This window comes from Podarcis vaucheri (genome assembly GCF_965113315.1).
Source record: "Podarcis vaucheri genome assembly, chromosome: 1".
Classification (NCBI taxonomy): domain Eukaryota; kingdom Metazoa; phylum Chordata; class Lepidosauria; order Squamata; family Lacertidae; genus Podarcis; species Podarcis vaucheri.
In genome coordinates, this window is record NC_138759.1 from 138,985,952 (window position 1) to 139,000,026 (window position 14,075).

At 47.5% G+C, this 14,075-nt stretch overlaps 1 long non-coding RNA gene across 9 annotated transcripts in view; it reads right to left on the bottom strand.

The window, feature by feature from the left end:
• LOC309535362 overlaps positions 1-14,075 on the bottom strand; it is a 183,976-nt gene that overhangs the window by 9,712 nt on the left and 160,189 nt on the right. For all 9 annotated transcript variants that reach the window (XR_014221211.1, XR_014221212.1, XR_014221213.1 and 6 more), the window contains one exon: positions 11,215-11,290. This is a non-coding gene — a long non-coding RNA (uncharacterized lncRNA). The remainder of the gene's footprint in view (positions 1-11,214; positions 11,291-14,075) is intronic.

Here is a 14,075-nt window from a genome sequence, read left to right on the forward strand (position 1 = left end):
GTCAGACGCGTCAGTCTCAACCCACATGGGCCTGCCGGGATTCACGTGTAGCAGCTGTTCTTCGGACGCGAAGAGGCTCTTAAGTCGCCTGAAGGACTGCTCCGCCTGGTCCGTCCAGGTGAACTTCTTCTTCTTGGAACTGAGAGTGTCCGTGATAGCTGCCGTCTCTTTCGCGAAACCCCTGATGAACTTGCGGTAAAAGTTGGCGAAGCCGACGAACCTCTGGACCTCCTTCCGATTGCATGGGCTCTTCCAGTCCAACACTGCGCGGACCTTGGCGCTGTCCATGGCTAGTCCCTTGTCGGACAACCTGTAGCCCAGGAAATCCACCTCCGTCACGTCGAATTGGCACTTCTCCAGCTTGGCGTAGAGTCTGTGTTCCCGTAGCCTCTGCAGGACCTCCTTTACATCACTCTCGTGAGTCTCCTGCGATTCCGAGAAGATCAGGATGTCGTCGAGGAAGCATACGCACTTCTTGTAGAGGAGTCCCGCTAGCACGTGGTGCATGAATGCTTGAAAACAGTGGGAGCCATTTTGGAGACCAAACGGCATAACTCTGTACTCATAGGTGCCCAACGGCGTGAACATGGCCGTCTTCCACTCATCACCCTCTCGCATGCGTATGAGATTGTATGCTCCGCGCAGATCCAACTTGGTGAAGATCCTCCCCTTCCTCACCGTCGCGAGCAAATTGTCAATCTTGGGCATGGGAAAGGCCTTGGGCTTTGTCATCGAGTTGATGAACCTATAGTCCACAATGAGCCTTTTTTGGGGCGTGTCCTTCTTCTTCACGAAAAAAATAGGACTGCCCCCCACTGCCTTGGATTCTCGGATGAAACCCCGCTTCAAATTGTGCTCTATGAACTCCCTGAGTTCCTGCATCTCATCCTCGGACATGGAATACAACTTTGCAGTCGGCAGCGTCGCCCCTGGTAAGAGGTCAATTGTGCAGTCGTAGGGTCGGTGGGGTGGCAACTGGTCAGCTTCCTTCTCGCAGAAGACCTCCAAAAACCCCTTGTACTTGTGGGGGACCGTCTGCAACATGCCTAGATTCAACTGCTGCCCTTCCTCCTGGTCCTCCGCCTCCTGGCCTGTCTGGATGCAATGTTGTGCGCAGTGGGATGAGCCAAAGGTGAGTTGTCGCTGGTACCACGCCAATGATGGACTGTGTCTGTCCAGCCAACTCATGCCCAACACTATAGGCGTGTCTGACAAGCGGGTGACGTTGAAACTGATGACCTCTCAGTGATTTCCAATCTGCATCACCATGGGTGGCGTTTGTTGTACCACCTGCCCACCCAGCAGCTTCCTGCCATCGACTGTGACGACGTTTAAGGGCAGCGTGGCTGGTAGAAGCTCTATGCGATGCTGCTTGATGAACTGCACCCCCACGAAGTCTGCATTGCTGCCAGAGTCAATTGTGATGGGGACTTCCAGGGTGAGTCCATTAGGTAGCTGGAGAGTTGCAGTGAGCTGCACCACTGGCTTGGGTGGTAGTGGGTCTGTAGGCTGCAAAGGTGCTGGGGACTGCTTCACTGACTCGCCTGGCTGCGCCCCAGCATTTCTGCTTCCAGCCAGGCATTGTCGTTTCCCTGAAACTGCTCTTCATGGCTTGCTGCTGCAGTTACTGTTGCTAAGGCTGCAGTGTGCTTTTGGAGCCTCTGGGGACACTCCTTGGCCATGTGCATCGCACTGTCACAGATGTAACACTTCCTGCTCCCTCTAGGAGGCTTCGCCTTGACTGCTCCTGACGCTGGGGCTCCGGCAGCTGACTGAGCCTTAGCACCACCAAGTTCCATCGGCTCCTCCCCTGCCCCCAGCTGAGGCGAGGGATGCGCACGTCCCAGATCCCTGGGAAGAAAAGGAGGCGTTCTAGCTGGTGCACGGACCTGGCAACCCTCCTCACTGTGCCAAGGACGTTCTTCGTGCCGTACTCCTATTGTGAGGGCTCTCTGCACGACGTCCGCAAGGGTTTGAGGTCTGTCCCCCCTTGCCAATTCATCTTTCACGGAACCAGAAAGCCCCTCCCAGAACAAATCTCTTACTGCCAAGGAGTCTTTCTCCTAGCCAAGCACATTCAGCAATGCAAAAAAGCGAGAATGGTACTGACGGACTGTAGTCTTTCCTTGGCGCAATCCATGCATTTCCCTGCGTGCCAAATCCACGTCCACGGTGGACTGGAAGCAAGCGTCCATGGCTTTGATATATTCATCAGAATTCCTGCGCGCAGGACCATCTTCGCGCCACAAATTGCGTAACCAGGCTCTAGCGTCCCCATGCAAGTGGGACACAATGAAACCCACTTTCTCCTCCTCATCTTTAAAGTACGCCCGAAGCAAATGCAGCGCATATACGACGTCTGCTCTCAAACTGGGATACTGCTTCAGGTTCCCATCGAAGTGGGCTACTAAATTGCCCCCCCTCCGTCCAAGAGCAATTCCCTCTGATCTGGACCCCGGGAACCCCACTTTGCAGGCATGATCCCACCTGGCTTGCAGATCCTGGCATCGCTTTTCTGCGTCTTCACCCTTCCGCTGAGAGACCACTACTGCAGTGGAAAGCTCTGTGACTGTGTTGCGCAGGGCTGTTATCTGCTCCTCCATACTCATGGCTGCCAAACTTCGTGAGCTTTGCAAAAAAAAATATTGCGTACTTAGAGAAGGGACTTACTGTCACGGCTGCCTCAGGTCCCAGCTCACAAAGGACCAACACCAGTTTCTCTTTATATACAAAGGTCTTTATTGAAGTCCATTAGTTGTTCCACAGTAGCGGCGCGCAGCCGTACGTCTGTTAGCTTAGACCGTGGAAGTCCCTTCTGAGTCGGTCCCCCCCACACACACACCAGTTTAAGATGCTTGCTTTGCTCCACCTCCTCCTGTCTTTCCTTTTCTGCAGGGTCTTTCTGCCCGCTGGAGTTCCGCCCCTCCTAGATTCTTCTGACGCTGAATCTCCCGATGGCTCTCCCTCCCTCCTGCGGGCTTTGGGACCTGGCTCCTCCCCCGGGCTCTCCGTTTCCCCGCGCGCTTGCACATTTGAACTTGGCACGCGCGCCCAGTTTCCAACCCTTCTCCTGATGGTAACGTCACTCCTCTCACTGCTCCCCTCCCCTTCCGGGAGAGTGGCTTGTTCTGACCTCCCCTCCGTTCCAGCCAACGGAGCTGCTTCTCCTGACACACTGGAACTCCCCCCCCCTCGCTACGCTCTGGAGGGGAAGCCGGCTTTGATCTCCAGCTGCTGCTTCGGGATTCCCTGTTGGCTCTTTCCCCCTGATGAGTCCCCCCTGGGGCTCCTTTCCCCCTGGCTACAGGCGCCCCCTCCTGGGAATCCCCTGATTTGCTGGAAAAGCTCATGGAGTCCCTTGGGCCACAGTCCTCCTCCTCCTTGCTGCCCTCGGACTCTGCCCAATGGTCCTCCCTCTCCTACCTCCCATGTGCCTCTGCCCCTGAACCAATGACGGCACTCTATATTGTTATGGGTTGCTGCTGCTGAATCCACGCACACTTTAATTTCTACAGGGGCAGAGATTCAACGGTGTGTCAGTTGCATTATTAATTCACAATGTGTTTGCAGTGAGCTGTGAAATCTCTCAATCTACCCTGCATATCAACAGTAAAGACCTGGTTGCTGTCTATGGGTTGGAGCCAGGCAAAGTTAGTAGAACTTAGTTTCCATTGAATCAACTGTACTGCAGCAGTTAGGACTAACTTCAACTAGCATACTCCGAATCTAACCCAGTGTGGTTAACATCTCTTCAAATGAGACACAAGCAAATTGTGTCCTCAGTTCTCTCCCCTTTCTGCTTTTGTTTAAATCAAAAATTAAAATATAATTAACTTTGTTAGTATGTCCTAGCTCTGGGAGCACAGATAGGGTTTTCTTTCTTCTGGTAAGGTGTCTTCTCCTGAACCGCCCTCCCATTCAGAGCCTGGTCACATTGCCCCATCTTCCTTGACTTTAAGAAAGCCGACTTCATAAAACTTAGGGAAGTGCTGGGTGAGATCCCATGGACAGTAATACTAAAAGGAAAGGGAGTTCATGATGCCTGGGAGTTTGTTAAGAGGGAGATAGTAAAAGCACAACTTCAGGCGATACCAATGAGACGGAAACATGGAAGGTGCCTAAAGAAGCCAGGGTGGCTATCTAAAGAACTTTGAACTGAGTTAAGATTAAAAAAGGATGTGTGCAAAAAATTGAAAAGGGGGGAAACCACCAAAGAGGAATTCAAACAAATAGCCAGCACGTGTAGACACAAAGTCAGAAAAGCTAAAGCACAGAATGAACTCAGGCTTGCTAGAGAGGTTAAAAGCAACAAAAAAGGCTTTTATGGGTATGTTCGTAGCAAAAGGAAGAACAAAGAAACAGTGGGGTCACTCAGAGGAGAAGATGGTGAAATGCAAACAGGGGAGACAGAAAGGGCTGAACTCCTCAATGCCTTCTTTGCCTCAGTCTTCTCCGATAAAGAAAACAATGCCCGACCTGAAGAATTTGGAGCCAATGATTCAGCAAAGGAAACACAGCCCAGAATAACTAAGGAGATAGTACAAGAATACTTGGCTAGTTTAGATGTATTCAAGTCTCCAGGGCCAGATGAACTGCATCCAAGAGTATTAAAAGAACTGGCAGAGGTGATCTCAGAACCACTGGCAGTCATCTTTGAGAATTCCTGGAGAACAGGCGAAGTCCCGGCAGACTGGAGGAGGGCAAATGTTGTCCCTATTTTCAAAAAGGGGAAAAGAGAGGACCCAAATAATTACCGCCCAGTCAGTCTGACATCAATAGCAGGGAAGATTCTGGAGCAGATCATTAAGCAAACAGTCTGTGAGCACCTAGAAAGGAATGCTGTGATCACCAATAGTCAGCATGGATTTCTGAAAAATAAGTCATGTCAGACTAACCTGATCTTGTTTTTTGACAGAATTACAAGCCTGGTAGATCATAGAATCATAGAATCATAGAATCATAGAGTTGGAAGAGACCACAAGGGCCATCGAGTCCAACCCCCTGCCAAGCAGGAAACACCATCAGAGCACTCCTGACATATGGTTGTCAAGCCTCTGCTTAAAGACCTCCAAAGAAGGGGGAGGAGATGAAGGGAACGCAGTGGATGTAGCATACCTTGATTTCAGCAAGGCATTTGACAAGGTGCCCCATGATATTCTTGTAAAGAAGCTGGTAAAATGCGGTCTTGACTATGCTACCATTCAGTGGATTTGTAACTGGCTGACTGACCGAACCCAAAGGGTGCTCATCAATGGTTCCTCTTCATCCTGGAGAAGAGTGACTAGTGGGGTGCCACAGGGTTCTGTCTTGGGCCCGGTCTTATTCAACATCTTTATCAACGACTTGGATGATGGACTCAAGGGCACCCTAATCAAATTTGCAGATGACACCAAACTGGGAGGGGTGGCTAACACCCCAGAGGACAGGATCACACTTCAAAACGACCTTGACAGATTAGAGAACTGGGCCAAAACAAACAAGATGAACTTTAACAGGGAGAAATGTCAAGTATTGCACTTGGGCAAAAAAAAAAAATGAGAGGCACAAATACAAGATGGGGGACACCTGGCTTGAGAGCATGTGAAAAGGATCTAGGAGTCTTGGTTGACCACAAACTTGACATGGGCCAACAGTGTGACGCGGCAGCTAAAAAAGCCAATGCAATTCTGGGCTGCATCAATAGGAGTATAGCATCTAGATCAAGGGAAGTAATAGTGCCACTGTATTCTGCTCTGGTCAGACCTCACCTGGAGTACTGTGTCCAGTTCTGGGCACCACAGTTCAAGAAGGACACTGACAAAATGGAACGTGTCCAGAGGAGGGCAACCAAAATGGTCAAAGGCCTGGAAACGATGCCTTATGAGGAACAGCTAAGGGAGCTGGGCATGTTTAGCCTGGAGAAGAGGAGGTTAAGGGGTGATATGATAGCCATGTTCAAATATATAAAAGGATGTCACATAGAGGAGGGAGAAAGGTTGTTTTCTGCTGCTCCAGAGAAGCCGACACGGAGCAATGGATCCAAACTACAAGAAAGAAGATTCCACCTAAACATTAGGAAGAACTTCCTGACAGTAAGAGCTGTTCGACAGTGGAATTTGCTGCCAAGGAGTGTGGTGGAGTCTCCTACTTTGGAGGTCTTTAAGCAGAGGCTTGACAACCACATGTCAGGAGTGCTCTGATGGTGTTTTCTGCTTGGCAGGGGGTTGGACTCGATGGCCCTTGTGGTCTATTCCAACTCTATGATTCTATGATTCCAGGAAGGAGCAGGACTTGACTGCTTTATCACCTCTCATCTACTCATGCTATATTCTCCAAAACCTCAACTTCCCTTCCCTCAAGCTGGGAAACATGCCTACAGAGTGAGTCCACCTGGCTCCTGGGAGGGTTGTTAACTGAGCAAGTGATCCAAGAAACAGTTGACCCTCTTGTTGTGTTATGGAGGGATAGATGTAAAATATGAGTAGGGTTCTGGGTATGGATGAGGTGAGGATTCACTCACTCAAGTTCCTGCTCTTCCCCAAGATGTAGTATTGGAAACTCATACCACAGCCATAAGGTGCACTTTTAGAATTGTATTACTGAACATTTTTAGGAGGCAAACCAGCTATATAGTTTGATGGTGGCAATTGTGTTATGGTAATGCTGTGCACCCCCTTCATGGATCACTGCCTTGCCGTGGCGAAGGGGCTTGAAGAACATTTTTGACCACATCCAACTTACCCAGGTTCATGGTTCTTACATCCCAGGTTCCTATGCAATATTTTTCTTTACAGCATTGGACTTTCCTTTCGCTTCCATGCATATCCACAACTGAGCGTCCTTTCGGCTTTGGCCCAGCCGCTTCATCAGCTCTGGATCTACTTGTACTTGTCCTCCGCTCTTCCCCAGTAGCATGTTGGACACCTTCCGACCTGAGGTTAAGGTGCTACACTCAATATGCCAGCAAGTTTGGAAAACCCAGCAGTGGCCAGAGGATTGGAGAAGATCAGTCTACATCCCAATCCCAAAGAAAGGCAGTGCCAAAGAATGCTCCAACTACCGCACAATTTCACTCATTTCACATGCTAGCAAGGTTATGCTTAAAATTCTACAAGGCAGGCTCAAGCAGTATGTGGACTGAGAACTCCCAGAAGTGCAAGCTGGATTTAGAAGAGGCAGAGGAACCAGAGACCAAATTGCAAACATGCGCTGGATTATGGAGAAAGCTAGAGAGTTCCAGAAAGACATCTACTTCTGCTTCATTGACTATGCAAAAGCCTTTGACTGTGTTGACCACAGCAAACTATGGCAAGTTCTTAAAGAAATGGGAGTGCCTGATCACCTCATCTGTCTCCTGCGAAATCTCTATGTGGGACAAGAAGCTACAGTTAGAACTGGATATGGAACAACTGATTGGTTCCAAATTGGGAAAGGAGTACGGCAAGGCTGTATATTGTCTCCCTGCTTATTTAATTTATATGCAGAATTCATCATGCGAAAGGCTGGGCTGGATGAATCCCAAGCCGGAATTAAGATTGCCGGAAGAAATATCAACAACCTCAGATATGCAGATGACACAACCTTGATGGCAGAAAGTGAAGAGGAATTAAAGAACCTGTTAATGAGGGTGAAAGAGGAGAGCGCAAAATATGGTCTGAAGCTCAACATCAAAAAAAACGACGATCATGGCCACTAGGTCCATCACCTCCTGGCAAATAGATGGGGAAGAAATGGAGGCAGTGAGAGATTTTACTTTCTTGGGCTCCATGATCAGTGCAGATGGTGACAGCAGTCACGAAATTAAAAGACGCCTGCTCCTTGGGAGAAAGGCGATGGCAAACCTAGACAACATCTTAAAAAGCAGAGATATCACCTTGCCAACAAAGGTCCGTATAGTAAAAGTCATGGTCTTCCCAGTAGTGATGTATGGAAGTGAGAGCTGGACCATAAAGAAGGCTGATCGCCGAAGAATTGATGCTTTTGAATTATGGTGCTGGAGGAGACTCTTGAGAGTCCCATGGACTGCAAGAAGATCAAACCTCTCCATTCTGAAGGAAATCAGCCCTGAGCGCTCACTGGAAGGACAGATCGTGAAGCTGAGGCTCCAATACTTTGGCCACCTCATGAGAAGAGAAGACTCCCTGGAAAAGACCCTGATGTTGGGAAAGATGGAGGGCACAAGGAGAAGGGGACGACAGAGAATGAGATGGTTGGATGGTGTTCTTGAAGCTACTAGCATGAGTTTGATCAAACTGCGGGAGGCAGTGGAGGACAGAAGTGCCTGGCGTGCTCTGGTCCATGGGGTCACGAAGAGTCGGACACGACTAAACGACTAAACAACAACAACAATGCTGTGCACTGGCTCTAATAAGGGTATTGTTCACATGACGTGTGTCATAGTGCAGGCCTGCATGGTATCAGTTGAAGGTATTTCACCATTAAAAAGCAAGTTGATTTGGGCCTGTGTAGTACCTTTATTTGACACCAGACAGTGGTTTGAAAGCCACAATGAGCTATGATTTATAGTGATGGGAGTGAGCCAAATCGAGCCTTCCCACGAGCTTGAATTCTCCATCCCCCTCCTCCTCTCCTTTTGAAGAAGAGGCTGTGAAGAAGAGGTTGGAAGCTTCCCTTTTAGATTAACTGCAGTGTATTATGTTGGAGTGTTTAAATGCATGTGCAAAGTCACCCTAACATACCGTTTCTATATATTGATCTGTAAACTAAACTTCATATCCTGAGGCTATCAAGTGCTTAAGAAATGTTTATTCCTTTCTAAGCTTTGACCTGTTAGCAAGATATATCAACTCTGACAGTTGGGTTGTCCTATTGATTGATAGATATGCCCTGTTCCCTCCAAGGAATAAGGAGAGGAGACCGAGTCTGGGAGACTGGGTGAAGAAGGGTAGCTGACCTGCTGCTGTGTACAGAGCATGAAAAGTCATCTCCCCACCCCAGCCCCCCAAGGCAGTCCAGGTGCAGTGCAAGACAAGCCAAACAACAAGCAATAAATATATAGGATAATGTTTGCACTACATTTCTATTATTTTATGGGGAAAGAGTAAAACCTGGCTCAAGAAACAATCCCCCCCCCACACACCCCATGTGGAAAGTGGGAGAGCTGGAGAAGACATGGCTGAAGACTGTGGAGTCTTCTACTGAGTACTATGGCATGGCATTGCCACAACAACAGGGCTCAATGGGTGAATTTCTACACTGCTCGGGGTCCATGATCAGGTTAAACAAGCATTTGAGTCTACATTAAGGGCAGGATCCAATTAGTGAATCCCACCACCAGAAGCCCTGTCTAAGGACGTCCCCTACAGATCCTGTTCTTCAACGTTTCTCAGACTTTTATTAGTGGTGGAAATAAAATGGTTACTCTATTGTTGCGTCTGGGGGACAGCCAAGCTTTTTTTCCTATCTAGACTGGATTGTGCTACTGCTGCTTTATAAAATTAATATTATTATTTGATTTGACTAATTTTAATGTTATATTGCCAGTTCTTAAGAGTATTATTGCTTGCTTTTAAGATTCTGAGATTGAGTGGGATGAAGAAAATCCATTCTGCACAAATTGAGATGTATCTAAAAATCATAAAATCAGACTATGAGATGGTAGATTAATCACCACATCAATAGTCTACCTATTGTAGTGAGATTAATTTTATGCTAAGTGCCATCTATGTTTCGTCAAAAAAAAATTAAGGCAAAATATTTTTCTCCCTTCCCTTTCAATGTGGTTTCTACTCTTGGTTCCTGATTCCCACTCCTGGTAGGCACCACAAGCTTGTCCTGCTACTCACTTACTCCTGAAGCTTTAGTGACAGCCCTCCATCACCTGTTAGCACTCCAGCTCATCCCCTGCTCACAAACCCCTTCCTCTTAAAAGAGGTCCTGATGAGAAAGCTGGGATGGGCCAGATTTACAACAATTCCAGGGACTTGCGCCCAGAGACACTTGACAGATTTGAACTACACCCAGGCTCAATATTTTTTCCCCTGCACATGACTGATTCTCCAGGCAGTTTTTTGTAATGGTGCAAAGGTACCTCAAGGACTTTGTCCACAGCACTTGAATCTACCCAGTGCCCTGCTGGCACCAGCTACCTAACCTTTATAATGAGATGTGAGCCTTGTCTGTGTGGAATCTCCATGTGCAGGCCGGAAGCAGCAGCCTCGTGCTTTGAGGCAGCCATAATGGGCAGGGAGCCTTGCATTCAAGGTGTAATGTATTTTTAATTACATCTTTTGAATGCCCTTGATGGAGATTTTCCAGTCCATCACCTCCACCCTTTGTCAGTGTTAATGGATTGCATTGATTATGTGATTTGTAAATTTTGCTAATGGTACACATAGCATGGTAGAATTTAATCTTCTAATTGATTTAATTGATTACATTTTGAATTTTATTAGGGTCCAGGCATTGTTCAAGATATCAAATATTCAAGGAGGGCATATTCTAGTCTTACATCAGAATTTTAAAGCAGCATGTGCATAAGGCTCTTAAAAATACTACAGTGATTAAACCTTAGGTGCCTTTTCGAACTACAGCAGCTTACTCCTACATTCATTCTAGCAGTAAAGTGCTTCGCTTCTGTACTGTTTGCTTTGCCACACCAGTGGGAAGCAAAGGATTGTTCTTCCTTGCTGCTCTGTCCCTAAACGGCATCAACCAGGGGAGTATAGGGCAGGTTCTGCCCTTGAAAAGGACAACCAGGAGAAATAGTTACACTCTGCTCCAAAAGCATTCACGCTGTGGGCAGAATTACCTGTCATGCTTGTATTTCCCTAAATGTGTGCATCAGCTGCGGCAGCAGCAGGATTTTCAAAATAGTATCAGCAAGTAGAAGGTGGATGCCTTACCTTTCCTAAGCCCCCTGGTCTCCTACTGCAAATACTCCCCAGGCTCTTTTACCAACCATTGGCCTTCATCTGGTCTTGGAAAATAGCTTTGGGGAAGCAGTAAGACATCTGGCATGGGCCTGCACAGGGGAGACCTGGCGCCTGTCTTTCTCTGGAAATGAATGTTTGTTTGTTGCATTTCTATCCCACTGTTTCCTCCAAGAAGATCAAGGGGGCTAACAAGGTTCTCCCCCTCCTCTCCCCCCTCCTGTGAGGTAGGTAAGGCTGAGAAGCAGTGGCTGGCCCCCAGGCTCACCCAGTGAGCTTCATGGCTGAGTGGGGATTTGAACTCGGGAGATTTTGGGATTTGTACCCTATGCTTTATTCTCACCTCCTCCTGGGCCTTGACAGTCATTCCCATACTGCGGGCTCTACTTTTCTCCTCTCCCTTTTCTCTGGCTGAGGGACTGTTGGAAACAAAATGGTGGAGGGAGAAGGAAGCATTATTTGGTTTTGCTTCACATGAACATAAGACCCTTGTGTTCAACACCAGATTGAGGCCCCTTCAGCTGGAGACTTTTCTTCCAATGCCAGAAAATAGGTTTCTTAAAACACCAGTGGGATACGGGGTATTTGTAGCAAATACCCAGTATTCCCAGACTCAGCTCAATGCACCTTCTAGACCCCTACAGCATCTGGGTTGAGTTGGAATGAAAGAGAAGGCAGCTGGCCAGCCTGGTTGAGCTGGGAGATCACTACAGGGAAAGGCAGGAAAGGGTGACTAGTTTAGCGCAGCAGAAGAGCCCTCGCGATCTCCTCCTGCTAATCCCCTCTTGTCCTTCCCAAATGCAGTCACACTGTGTTCAGCTAGCAAATGCTAAGCAAGCTCTTCTGCAGATTAAACAGCCTGTTGACGGAGAAAGAGGAAAACGAATTAGACATGCTACTTTCATGTGACCAGAAAGCTGCAGCCTGTTTTATTCTCATTTGTGTAAGGAGAGACAAAGAGGCAAACTGCCGAAGTTCAAAGGTGAGTCACCATTGCCTCTAAAAGCTGACCTGCACGCATTGCCACCCACTAGCCATGTTGGGTGAGCCAAAAGAGGCTCAGTCAACTCCCTTGTTTTGCTGCCTGCTTGGGAATGAAGAGCCACGAGGCAGAACCGATGGATTCCAGTCCACGTGGTGCATCCTAATTGGCACAGGCTTGCCTGAAAGGAAACCTCTGCATTTCCCAGGCACACCCACTCCTCTGCAATAAATATGAAACCACCCCATGAGAGATTGTCAAGGTTGGTCCTTTTGCAGCAGGGGCACCACTGCTGATCTGGTGGCAGAGGCTCCCTCATAATTTTAAAATGATCTGAAGCGGAGGAGGGCCTTTATGCCAGGATCATCTCAGGAATTTTTTTTTAAAAAATGGATCTTGGGGAAATATACCTGGCAAGGCTTATCTGGGCCTGGGCCATACTCAGCTGCCCTCTTTAGTTTGGGCGGCTACAGCTTTCCTGAAATGCATCAGCATGCTCACCGGACTGAACAGCAAAGCCTGCATTTAGTGGTGCACATCTATGGGCTGATACTAGTTCCCCAGCTTTTGCTGAGCCCAGCCGCCTCCTTGATTTCACAGCCACTTACAATGCAAGAGACTTTATCCAAATATGGAAAGGCGGGGTGGGCTGGGTTCAGTCATATTTAAGTAAATAAATGTACGAAATCTCTGGACAATCTGTGGAGATACACCTTGAGGGCTCATAATATAGGACGGTGGAGAAGAAAACACCAGTCAAATTGGGGCTCATACTGCCGTCAGTGCTTCAGGAAGGTGTGAACACACTGAACCTTTCTGACCATACCAAAGGAAGTCTGAATGCAGGCAGAGAACACTTCGTTTTCTTGAATATAAATCAGGTGTTGGGTCAGCCAGGCAAAGGTCTGGCCTGGCTAGTCCCATTTCCGACTGCAAGTGTGGGCTAACATGATGGGATGCTTGTACATAGCAAAAAACAACAACATATCATACTTTACAATTTGGGAACAGAGCAAACAGAAGCACCCCCTAGCATGAAAGGGAAAAAGGATCTGGCCTAGCCTTCTCCCTTAGGATGACCACTCTTTATATGGTGGGATTTTATTCAGTTATTTTGTATGGAGACCCAACCTGCAGTCTGAGGTAGCACAGCTCAAGCACAGAATCACCACCTCCGTTAAGCCTCCAGCAGCCTCTATGAGGCACAGGTAGGGGTTGGGGAAGAGAGCGGTTGAATGGTATTTCTCAATATGGGTTGTTCTTCGTCAGCACATTTAATTGATAATCTCTGCTATCACCTCTAACCCATAACGTTCCTCATAGTTGGCTTGATCCCAATATAAGTATCAAAATAAAAGTCTTCCTGCCATATAGCTAATTTATTCCATTTCATTTGGTCTGCAGGAGGGAATGAAACCTCTCCTTTTTTGTTAAAAAAAGTAGTCCACCATGCTTATCCATTCCTATTTACCGGTAAGCAACGCTGATTGCTTATTAGGATCTGCAGAAAATTAGGAGCATCTTATCACACAGGTGGTACCTCTCAGCCCAGCAAAACTTGGTGACATTTACAGGAGCAGGTGATTTTCTTGTCTCCTGTGTCCTTTATGCCCCTTCCCTGTCCTCACAAGAAGAAAGAGAAAAGTTGGTAACTTTTCAACATGATTAACAGTGCAGTGTTTAAGAAAGAAGACAGATTGGCAGGAGCCAGACAAAAGAGGCTTCAGGAAAATGAGCTTGCTTATAATACTGTACTTGCAAAACAAGCCTCTGATATCTCCCTCTTGACATGGCCTCTGTTGTCTACCAGGGCAATCATATCCAACTGTAATTGTCTAACAATTGTTCTGCACTGAGAAAATAGTTCTGATTACAGACATTAACACGTTTAGGCATTAAGTTTCCCCGCTGTAATTACCCTTGAGCTTATTCTCACAAATGAATTAACATGCTGATCGCCTGGACTAATAGAACTAGCAAAAGAGTGATGAATTGCTTCCAAATCAGATAAAATCAAGCATGACATCATTTAATTAATTTCTTCATTGGGGGAGGAGGGGGATGGAAAGGAGATGGTTGCTTCTGTGTGTGGAATTTTCCCCGTACCCCACCCTTGATATTCAAATCTGACCAGAGAACAAGGGGTGAAGGACTCTCTTGTAGCAGAAGATAAGTTCAGGATGTGTGTAAATGTGCCGTGTTGAATTCATGGTGTATTCACA